Genomic DNA, 10,250 nt, shown 5'->3' on the forward strand with positions numbered 1-10,250 from the left:
ATTTGTGCAAACAGATTACAAGTTTGATAGACAGTTCAAGTAATGTGGTATTACAAAGATTTAAAATGCAAATGAGCTAGCTACCTAGTCAAGTTCTTGAGCACCACATCGATCAGCTACATGTCTGCATTCAGGGGATGCGACACTAGCTCAAATGGTCTTAACCAGCTAATGGCCGGATGATTAATTAGCTGGATATTCATTTAATCAAGTAACTAAAGCTAGCTCTATGCAACACATATACCTGGAGTCATACGTACAAAGTACGAAGGACCCATATGGCATGGATCCTGCACAGGTCTCCTTCACGTCTACCGTCGGTTGCTAAACAGCTGACATCATGGGTGACGTTTTGCACCAACGAAGATAGTAAAGGATCACGCGGAGCTGCTACAGGGTTTGAGAGTCCACCGTCTGCGGCCGGGCCGCTCCAGGGCCTCCTCCGCCGGATTAGCCGGCCGGAGATGGTCATGGGTAGGCGCCGGAGTAGCTAGGCTTAGGTGTAGGTGTAGATCTGGTAGTTTTTCTCGGTTTACCCCTGTGGAGTATGGCGCTATGCCCTTGGGGGCTAGGCCACGGCGGAGCTCGAGCTGCTCCCGGTGGCTGATGGTGGCGGGTTTGCTCTCTGTGGCGCTCCGATGGAAGGAGCCGGAGGCAGAGGGCGGCGGAGCTTCCTCACCCCCTTCAATAAAGCTCGACGGCTTCTCCCACGATCTGGACGGATCTAGCCTGGATCCTCTTCTTCTTCGCCACCATGGAGGTGGAATCGAAGATGAGGCTCCTGGTGACGCCGTTCTTGGCAGATCGCCGGAGAGGCATCCTGGAGCAAATGATCTTCTTCGAGCGCAACACATGGCGACCGAGCTCGTCGCCGTGATCCTCGGCCAGCATGGTGGCCCTTCTTCAACCTCCAGATCGGAGGCCGTCCGATTCATCTGCTGGAGCTCGACGCCTCCAGAGGACCAAGTGGTGCGTCCCCGGCATTCTGGTGGTTGCCAGTGGCGGAATCTTCTCGCCGGCATGGAGTATTCGAGCATGCAGCTCCTTGAGCTCGGCAGTGACGCTTGGAGTTCGCCGGCGAAGGGTGGCAGAGGCACTGTCCTCGATTGATTTTTCTCATATAATTTCAGGGTGCTTTCTGTAAAGTGCGAGGTCCTTATTTCAAATTATAGGTTTATTAGGGCAAGAGATGACATAGGACTTCGCTGTAAAATGTACCTGCCACGGATGTTTCTATGAATTGCTCCTCTGGGGTCTCTGACCCCACCTTGTGTTCAAAAAAAATAAAGGATCACGCGGTTTAAGCCAACTGATTTCATCCACACGCCTGCCCCTGCCTATATAAACCCATGCAATCGTTCGGCCAGAGGGAGAGGCGCAGACGCCGTACAGCCGATAGGCTGCGGTTGTCGAGGGTACTCCTCGCCAATGCCCTCCGATAGGGGCTTAGGGTTGATGAAATCCTGCAAGCTGACACGAGACATCGGTTCACAGACAAGCGGGGAGAGCGATTTACCCAGGTTCGGGGCCCTCGATGAGGTAAAACCCTTACGTCCTGCCTGTCTGTTCTTGATTATGATGATAATGGGTTACAATGGGGTGCCGAATAGTTCGGCTGAGATCTCGTCGAGATGGCTATTGCTAAGATGACCTAGCTCTGAGCTTTTGTTGGCTAAGATTGCTAAGATTGATCGTGTCCCTCGGCAGCCCCTCTCCTGGCCTTTATATAGGAGGCTAGGTCTCAAGAGGTCTCACCGAGTACGACTAGGTTTACAGTAGTTTTAGATCCGATCTTTCCTTGTTCGATCGCTTCCTTGTCTTGCCCGTCAAGGAACCTTCTGGTGCGTCGTCCTGGTGGCCCATCTCGCCTTCAGGTGTCTTCATGGGCCTCCAATTAGTCAATACAGGATAGGGTAATGTGGGTTACCCGAAGGGTAGTGCCCACGTCAGTAGCCCCCGAGTGTCTAGCCGAAGATAGTTCGGGTAGAGACTAAAGCATGTCTTCTCCTGATGTTCTTCTCCTTCATTGTCCTTATTCATCTTGAATCTGCTCTGTCTTCATTTTATCGGGTGCGCGTCAGCGCTCCCGATGGGAGTAGCCCCCGAGTCTAGGTACGGATGCTCGCAGTCCGTGCGTAGACTCAAGTTGTACCACTCGAATATTCTCCTCTGCCGATGTTTTCCACAGATCTTCATAGGTCATCCGATATATTTTCTTTATGCAAAGGATAATGAGTAACGTGCCCAACTGTTGTTTGGTTAACTGCCGATGGCAAAACAACGTTACCCTACACAGAATCAAGTCCCCGGGCATGATCCTGGAGTGCAAAAAACTTTTATCGGGTGCACGCCGCGCTCCCGATGGGAGTAGCCCCCCGAGTCTGGGCGCAAGCGCTTGTAACCGAGTGCAGACTCAAACCTTCTTCCTTCGACTGTTCATTCTGTCGAGTCTTCATTTTATCGGGTGCGTGTCAGCGCTCCCGATGGGAGTAGCCCCCGAGTCTAGGTGCGGATGTCTGCAGCCGGGCGTAGACTCAAGTCCTTCATCCGATAACTTTTCATTTTTCCTTCAAATTCTTCAAGAGTTTCTTTTATGACGTCACTGTTGACGTGTAACTGCTGTGGGCCGATTGACAGGACTTGACCTGACGGGCCCACCCTAGCTCTGCGCGGGCAGTTTTTAGGGCTTGACCAATGCACGCGTGGCGATCGAGGCGTCTCCTCGATTTTTGCACGACGTGGGAATAATGGGCCGCCGGTTCCACTCCTTCTTCAAGCGCCACGTGTACAGTCAGATCCGCTCCACCCCCCACGATGCTTTGTGGAGTTATGGCCACGACTGAACACGAATTCTTACAGGATAAATAGGGGGCCTCTTCTCTTTTTATCTTTTACCCCGTTTACTGCTCATCTTCTCCCTCAAGCCTCCCTGTTCCTCTGCCTCTTCACCAGAAGCTCCGTTCACCATGGGCAAGAAAAAGAGCGGCAGTACCTCGGAGGCGGGCAAAGTTAGCCGCGATTGGAGCGCCTCCGCCATTTCCAACCGCGACATCAGCAGACTTCGCGCTCTCGGCTTCATCTCCGCATCTGAGGATGACATTCGTCTCCCAGGTTCGGTTTCTCGCCCAAAGCCCCCGAAGGGCTTCACTGTCATGTTCGCTGCTTTCCTGTTTCGTGGCCTCTCTCTTCCGGCCCACGAGTTTCTTCGCTCCCTCCTTTTCTTCTATGGGATTCAGCTCTGGCAGCTGACCCCAAATTCCATTCTCCACCTTTCCATTTTTATTACCGTCTGCGAGGCCTTCCTCGGCATTGAGCCTCACTGGGGCCTTTGGAGGAAGATCTTCTATGTGAAGCGTCACAACGACAGTAATGGCCCCCCGTTGTCGGTGGCGTCGGCTTCGTCGTCAGGAAGGAGGTCGACTACTTCGACTATCCGATGAAGGAATCCGTCCAAGGCTGGCGCAACAAGTGGTTCTACCTGCGAGATCCCATCGTTCCTGGGCGGCGTTCGAATCTCCCTCTTTTTGATGACGTCTTGGTAGCTCTCAAGAAGAAGTCTTGGCAAAACGTCCTTTCTCCCGAAGAAAAGGCGACAACCGATGAACTATTTGAGCAGATAGTCACTTTGAAGAATACAGGAGGCCTGACGATGTGCGGCACTGAAGTAGTTTCAGTGTTCCTACAACGTCGAGTGCAGCCGCTGATGTCCCGGCCTCACCAGTTGTGGCTTTATACTGGCAAAAGCGACAAGTCAAGGATCAACTCTGCCGACCTATCGGCAGATGAGCTTCGAGACGAAGTTCGTCGCCTAACATGCCTTAGTACGAAGGACACCATTGTCTTGACATCGGCCCGTCCTCCTTATGATTTCAAACACCTCCCGTCCGAGGTAACCTTACCGCTCCTCGTTTTCTGTTATTATTTCTTTTCCTGTCTGTGCCTTACAAGTTTCTCTCCTTCTACAGGCTCCCACTGTTGCCCAATGTTATCCTCCCTCACCCGAGAGCGGCGTGGTACTGGAGGATGACGACGATGATTCTGAGGGAACCGAGGACGTTCAGCACGTTCTTGAGGGCAGCGATGTCCAAGAGGAGGAAGCTGCCGAAGATGACGCCTTCCTCAGGAGCAGGCGTCGTAAGTAGGTACACGATGACCTTATCACATCGGCTGAATCAAGTCCTAGAGGAGGAGATAATGATGCCGATGAAGCTGCTTCGCCTCCTCCTGCTAAGAAGAGTTCAACAAGTTTCTTCGTGGACGAAGATGATCTGGACCTGTGAGCATCTATACTCTTTTTCTTTTTAATTTATTTCCTGTCATCCTGCATGCTAACTGTGCACTGTATTTAAGTAGCTCTGATGATGACGATGTTCCTCTCGTGAAGAGGGCCAAGCTAGCCTCTAAGAGAGCAGCATCGGCTAAGGAACCAAATCCTTCTCCTGCCAAGTCAACACCTCCTTCACGAACGGGTGTGGAGAAGGTCCCAGTATCGAGAGTTACTCCTCCTGATGATGCTCCCACCCCGTCGGCTGGCCGTAAGCATGTGAGTACTTAGTCTATCTGGCTTTGCCGAGTTTCTATCGTCTGACTCCTCTTGATTTTTTCTGGCTGCAGCCGATTTACGCTACAGTCGACGATGTGGTGGATTTTGCTGAACAATTCACTCGTCTTGAGGCCGAAAACTCCCAACTTCGGAAGGCCGTCAAATCTTCGGCTGATCAGGTGGTTGAGGCCAACAGGCTTACTACCGATGTCAAGAATGAGAACGCCTTGTTGAAGGACGAAGTGAAGAGGCTGAAGCGTCAGATGAAGGATGACCAGGATGCCAGGCGTGCAGCGGCGGCTGCAATCGATGAGAAGGAAGGTGTCCTCCGTGAATCCGTCAAGAATTTATTGGGTAAAAATCCTCATGATATTCCGCTTCTTTCTTGATGTTTCTTCATTGATTACTGATACGTCTCTCTTTCAGAGGCCGCCAATATAACTGTCAGCCGATGCCATCAGCTTCGGGAGGACTCCACAGCCGATGCTTTGTCACTTGCCGCTGAGTCTAATATCCAGGTCCTTAGACTACTGCAAAAGACCAAGGGAGCACTGTCGAAGCTATACTCGATGATCTTCCCAAAGATGAAGCTGGACAAGACTCTCGACGAGATGGTGGAAGCTTTCCTTGTTGATCCTTCCGAGCCCGTGGAGGTACTAAAACTCCGCAGCCGCTTGATTGGAGCGGTTCTTGCTTTTCAGTTGCTTATGGGCCATGGGATGAGGTCGGAATTGGAGGAGTTTTCTAAGGCACTGCCGGTTGATGATGAAAACCATTTGGTCGATCTTGAGCCTTTCAAGAGATCGGCAATAACTTGCGCCAACCGACTTCTGAAGCTGGTGGATGAAGCACAAGCTGAGCCTGTTCCTGAGTCTGCTCCTGGTTCATCGTCGGCGAATCCTTGAACTGTTATTTGACTTGTTGTACATAAGATCATCCGTAACTCGTAAAATTCGGCTCTGTTGCCAGTTTAAACATCCTTTTGCCTGTATGATGATGTGTGTTCAATGCTCCCGATGGGAGTTTTTATATTAATGCTTGATCTGAACCGATGACTGTACTGCAGATTCCTTCATCTTCTTCCCGTGCCGAGCTCTTTCCGAACCCTTCGAGTAATGACGAGCCAGGCCTTGTTCGTCGCTTACGTGATCAGGTGTCTTGTCTAAATAAAGACATCACTTCTCTTCGTGCGATGGCTGCTTTGGTGAAGAAAAAGGGAGAGATAGCGGTTGTTGTCGAACAATACGCTCTCGATGGTCTTCATGTTGCTACCGAAAGCTTGGGCTGTAAGTATTAGCCTATCTTCTGATTTCTGGCATAGCTTGAATGTTCTTTTATCTGACATTCATTCCTTTTCCAGTCGTAGCTTCGGATGCGGCTGAAGAGGACAAGAAGATTCATGAAGAGGTTGAGGCGATGACCGATGTTGCGCATCCAACACATGGTTTATGGCTGCATCGTCCGAAGGTTGTCGTCATGGCGAAGTTTAAGTACCGGGTGATGAAGGCGCATTACTATTTTGATAAGTACCATGCTCATCTTACGATGGTTTGGAACACCTTGTTTCCTCTGGACCAAGCACCCGAAACCTTGTCTGGCTTGTTCACCCGATTTAAGTCTCCTGAGAGGATTCGACAGCTGGTGCGGAAAGAGCTTCTAGCTGGTGCTGAGCTTGCCTTTGCTTCAATATCGGCGTGTCATCCATCTCTAGACTTGAAAACCGTAGCAAATACTGAAAGAGATTTAGGCCAGTACTATGATGTTGCTAGAGGTCCTGCTTACACCGTCGTTTCTCGGATGGAATCATGCCTTGAAAAGGAACTGAAGGCTCACTGGGACCGGGGAACCCAATTATAAATGTAATAACCTTGTATCTGCATAAGATTGTTTACTGCGTACGCTGCACGCTATGTTAGTTTGATTGATATTTTATTGTCGAGTGCGGCTGAGTGATCAGTTCAACCTGCTTTCTCGACGACTTCGTTGAGTTTTATGCAATGTTATTACGAAGTCGATATGTAATTTATTTGAGAGCTTGGCTTCGTCACGCGGTGCACCGGTTTGAGCCTTATCTTGTGATAATGTAACCATCAACTTCAGCACTCGCGTATTTTTCGAGGCTTGGATTGGTTGTTTTTGTGTGTCATTAATCTTAGCTCTCGCTGAGAGTATTTTAATTAATGACACTGTGTAAGCATATTTCTTTTGGGCCAGCGCTCCCGATGGGAGTTATAGCCGATGGTAGGGGCTCCAATCGTTATGTTCGGATGACAAAGCCTGAAGCAAGAAAAAAGGTAGAAAATCTGATTAGATCTTTATTCATAATGTAAAAGCAACCTTATAGGCCGCTGACAAAACAATCGTGTCCTATGAATAGAACCGTCGCAATTGGGCGATGTTCCACGGATTCTCGACGTCTTTCCCTGAAGCTGGATTTTTGAGCCGATAGGCTCCTCCTGGTATCACTTCGGTGATGATGTATGGTCCTTCCCATGGAGATTCTAGCTTCAAGGGTCTTTTTTGCTTCAGCCGCAGTACCATATCCCCAACATTGAAACTTCGACTGCGTATTCGTCGACTGTCGTAGTTTCTCAGCGCTTGCTGGTACACCGTTGTTCTTGCCAAGGCGATATCTCGTGCTTCGTCAAGGAGATCGACATCATCTTGTATCGCGATGTTGGAGGATAAGGATGGCAATGGAGCGGGTTTGGACGGATATAGGAAAACCAGATCCATGCCCAAATCCATCAGCCTCGCTCTGCCCCGCCCACGAAAGTATCCATGGGCATGGATGTTGCCCCAAATCCAAATCCGATGGATACCTGGATATCTATGGATATCCATGCCCATAAAATTTGAGTACCATTTCAGCAATATTTCACTTGCATTTATCAATAATAAGCTAACATGAATATTTTGGTAGCATTTCGATATTATTTCAGTAGCATTTCAGCCGTAATAATGTCGCCTAGCTTCCACAGAGTCCTCTGGCAGCTCTTGCTTTGTCAGATACGCTAGGAACGGTTTGGTCCATAATGGCTCGAGGAGGAGGACTTGTTCGGCAGGAGGAGTTGGAGATTCTTCAGCCGAAGGAGTTTGCTCTGAGCTTGCCTCTAATTCATCAGCCGATGATTTTGGAGGTGCCGACGTCTTTTCTTTTATCGATCGTTGAGTGATCACTTCGTAAAACACTCCGTCTGGGATGGGGGAGCATGTGGACTCGATGTTTGCCAAAGTGTCGGCTTCCTCATTACTGGCTCTGCCGATATGTTTGAGCTCGCATCCTTCGAATTTAGCTTCCATATTCTGATACAGCCGCTGGTAGGCGATCATGTTGTCGCTGACTGCGTCGCATAGGTTCATCGACTGCTGCACCACCAAGTTTGAGTCTCCGTAGATCTCCAGACGAGTAGCACCACACGCCTTTGCCATTTTCATTCCGTGCAACAACACTTCGTATTCTGCTTCGTTGTTTGTCGGCAGAGAGAAATTCATACGCAGTATATACTTCATCTTATCTCCCTGCGGTGATATCAGCACCACTCCTGCTCCTGCACCTGTACTCCGTTTTGACCCATCAAAGTACATTATCCATGACCCTGACATGTCGGGTACTGCCGGCGTCTGTGATTGGATCCAATCTGCCACGAAATCTGGGAGGATTTGGGATTTTATCGCCGTTCGATTAACGTAAGTTATGTCATGTGGCGCTAGTTCGATAGCCCATTGGGATACTCGACCCGTGGCTTCCGGATTGGTCATTATGCTCTTCAGGGGTGCTTCGCTTACAACTTTAATCGGGTGCTCCGTGAAGTAGTGCTGCAACTTGCGAGCCGACCGCCATACTGCATACGCCAGCTTCTGGTGATGGGGATACCTCTGCCTTGCAGGAGTGAGCACTTCGCTGAGGTAATAAACGGGCCTCTGCACACCATGAACTCTCCCTGCTTCCTCTCGTTCGACGACTAAAACGCTGCTGAAGACTTGTGTTGTTGCAGCTATGTACATGAGCAACGTCTCCTTCTCGCGCGGAGTCACGAGCATTGGGGAGGTCGATAAGATTTTCTTCAAGTTGTCGAAGGATTCCTGTGCCTCCTTTGTCCACTCGAATTTTTCCGACTTTTTCATCAGGTTGTAGAAGGGCAAGGCTTTCTCCCCTAGCTTTGCAATGAACCTGCTGAGTGCTGCTAGCCGGCCTGCCAACTGCTGCACTTGGTGCAGATTCTTTGGCGGCTCCATATCAAGAATAGCTTTGATCTTTGAGGGATTGGCTTCGATTCCTCTGGCTGATATGAAGTACCCAAGTACTTGTCCTCCCGACACTCCGAAGAAGCATTTTTTGGGATTCAACTTGATTTTGTATCTGTCCAGATTGTCGAAGGTTTCCCGTAAGTCATCGATGAGTGTGGCTGCGTGCTTCGTTTTCACCACGATGTCATCGATGTAAACTTCAATATTTCTTCCAATCTGCTCCGCAAGGCAAGCTTGCATGCAGCGTTGGTAAGTAGCTCCTGCATTTTTCAACCCGAAGGTCATGACGTTGTAACAGAAAACGCCGTGCGGGGTGATGAACGCGGTTAGCTCCTGGTCTTCCTTCTTCAGCTTAATCTGATTGTACCCGGAGTATGCATCGAGGAAAGAGAGACGGTCGCACCCGGCCGTGGAGTCGACTATCTGGTCTATTCGAGGCAGTGGGGAATGATCTTTCGGGCAATGCTTGTTAAGGCTGGTGTAATCGATGCACATGCGGAGGGTGGTTGTGTCCTTCTTTGGCACCATGACGGGATTGGCCACCCACTCAGATTCCTTAAGCTCCCGAATAAATCCTGCCTTGCGGAGCCGATTAACTTCTTCGCCAATTGCTCTTCTCTTTGGTTCAGAAAATCGTCGCATTGATTGCTGCACTGGTTTGGCTGTCGGGTCAACATTTAGGGCGTGCTCAGCGAGTTCCCTGGGGATACCTGGCATGTCGGATGGTTCCCATGCAAATATCTCCCAGCGCTCACGGAGGAACTCGATGAGCGCGCTTTCCTATGCGTCAGTGAGGTCAGCCGAAGTATTGACCGTCTTCTTCGGATCAGTAGGGTGCACCTGCAGCTTCTTAGTTTCCTTTGCAGCATCGAACTCATCGGATCTTACGTTTCGATTGTCGGCTGGTGGTTGTGTGTGGTCTGTGACGGTATCGATCGCGTTGAGTTCTTCCTTGGCTCCAAACTTCGAAGCGATCTTCTGGAATTCCCTGTCGCAGTTGTCTGATCGAGCGAAGCTGCCGTGAACGGTTATTGGGGTCCCGTTGTTGCCTGGCATCTTCAGTTTCAAGTATGCATAATGAGGCACGGCCATGAATTTAGCAAACGCAGGCCTGCCGAGGATGGCGTGGTACTGAGATTCCCAGTCGACTACCTCGAACTCGATCTTTTCTTTCCTGAAATTACTGGGCGTGCCGAAGACTACGTCCAATGATGTTTTGCCTAGCGAGTAAGCGGGTCGAGTCGGTATAATGCCGTGGAACCCTGTGTCAGATTCTCTTAGCATGTCGACTGTTAAACCCATTGCTCTCATTGTGCTGGCGAATAGCAGGTTCAAGCCGCTTCCTCCATCCATGAATACTTTGCCCATACTGTACCCTCCAATCTGTGCTTCAAGGACAAGGGCCGCGTGACCGGGCCTTGGGACAGCTTTCGGGTGATCTGCCCTGCTAAAAGTG

The sequence above is a fragment of the Lolium perenne genome, chromosome 6, assembly GCF_019359855.2.
Source record: "Lolium perenne isolate Kyuss_39 chromosome 6, Kyuss_2.0, whole genome shotgun sequence".
Classification (NCBI taxonomy): domain Eukaryota; kingdom Viridiplantae; phylum Streptophyta; class Magnoliopsida; order Poales; family Poaceae; genus Lolium; species Lolium perenne.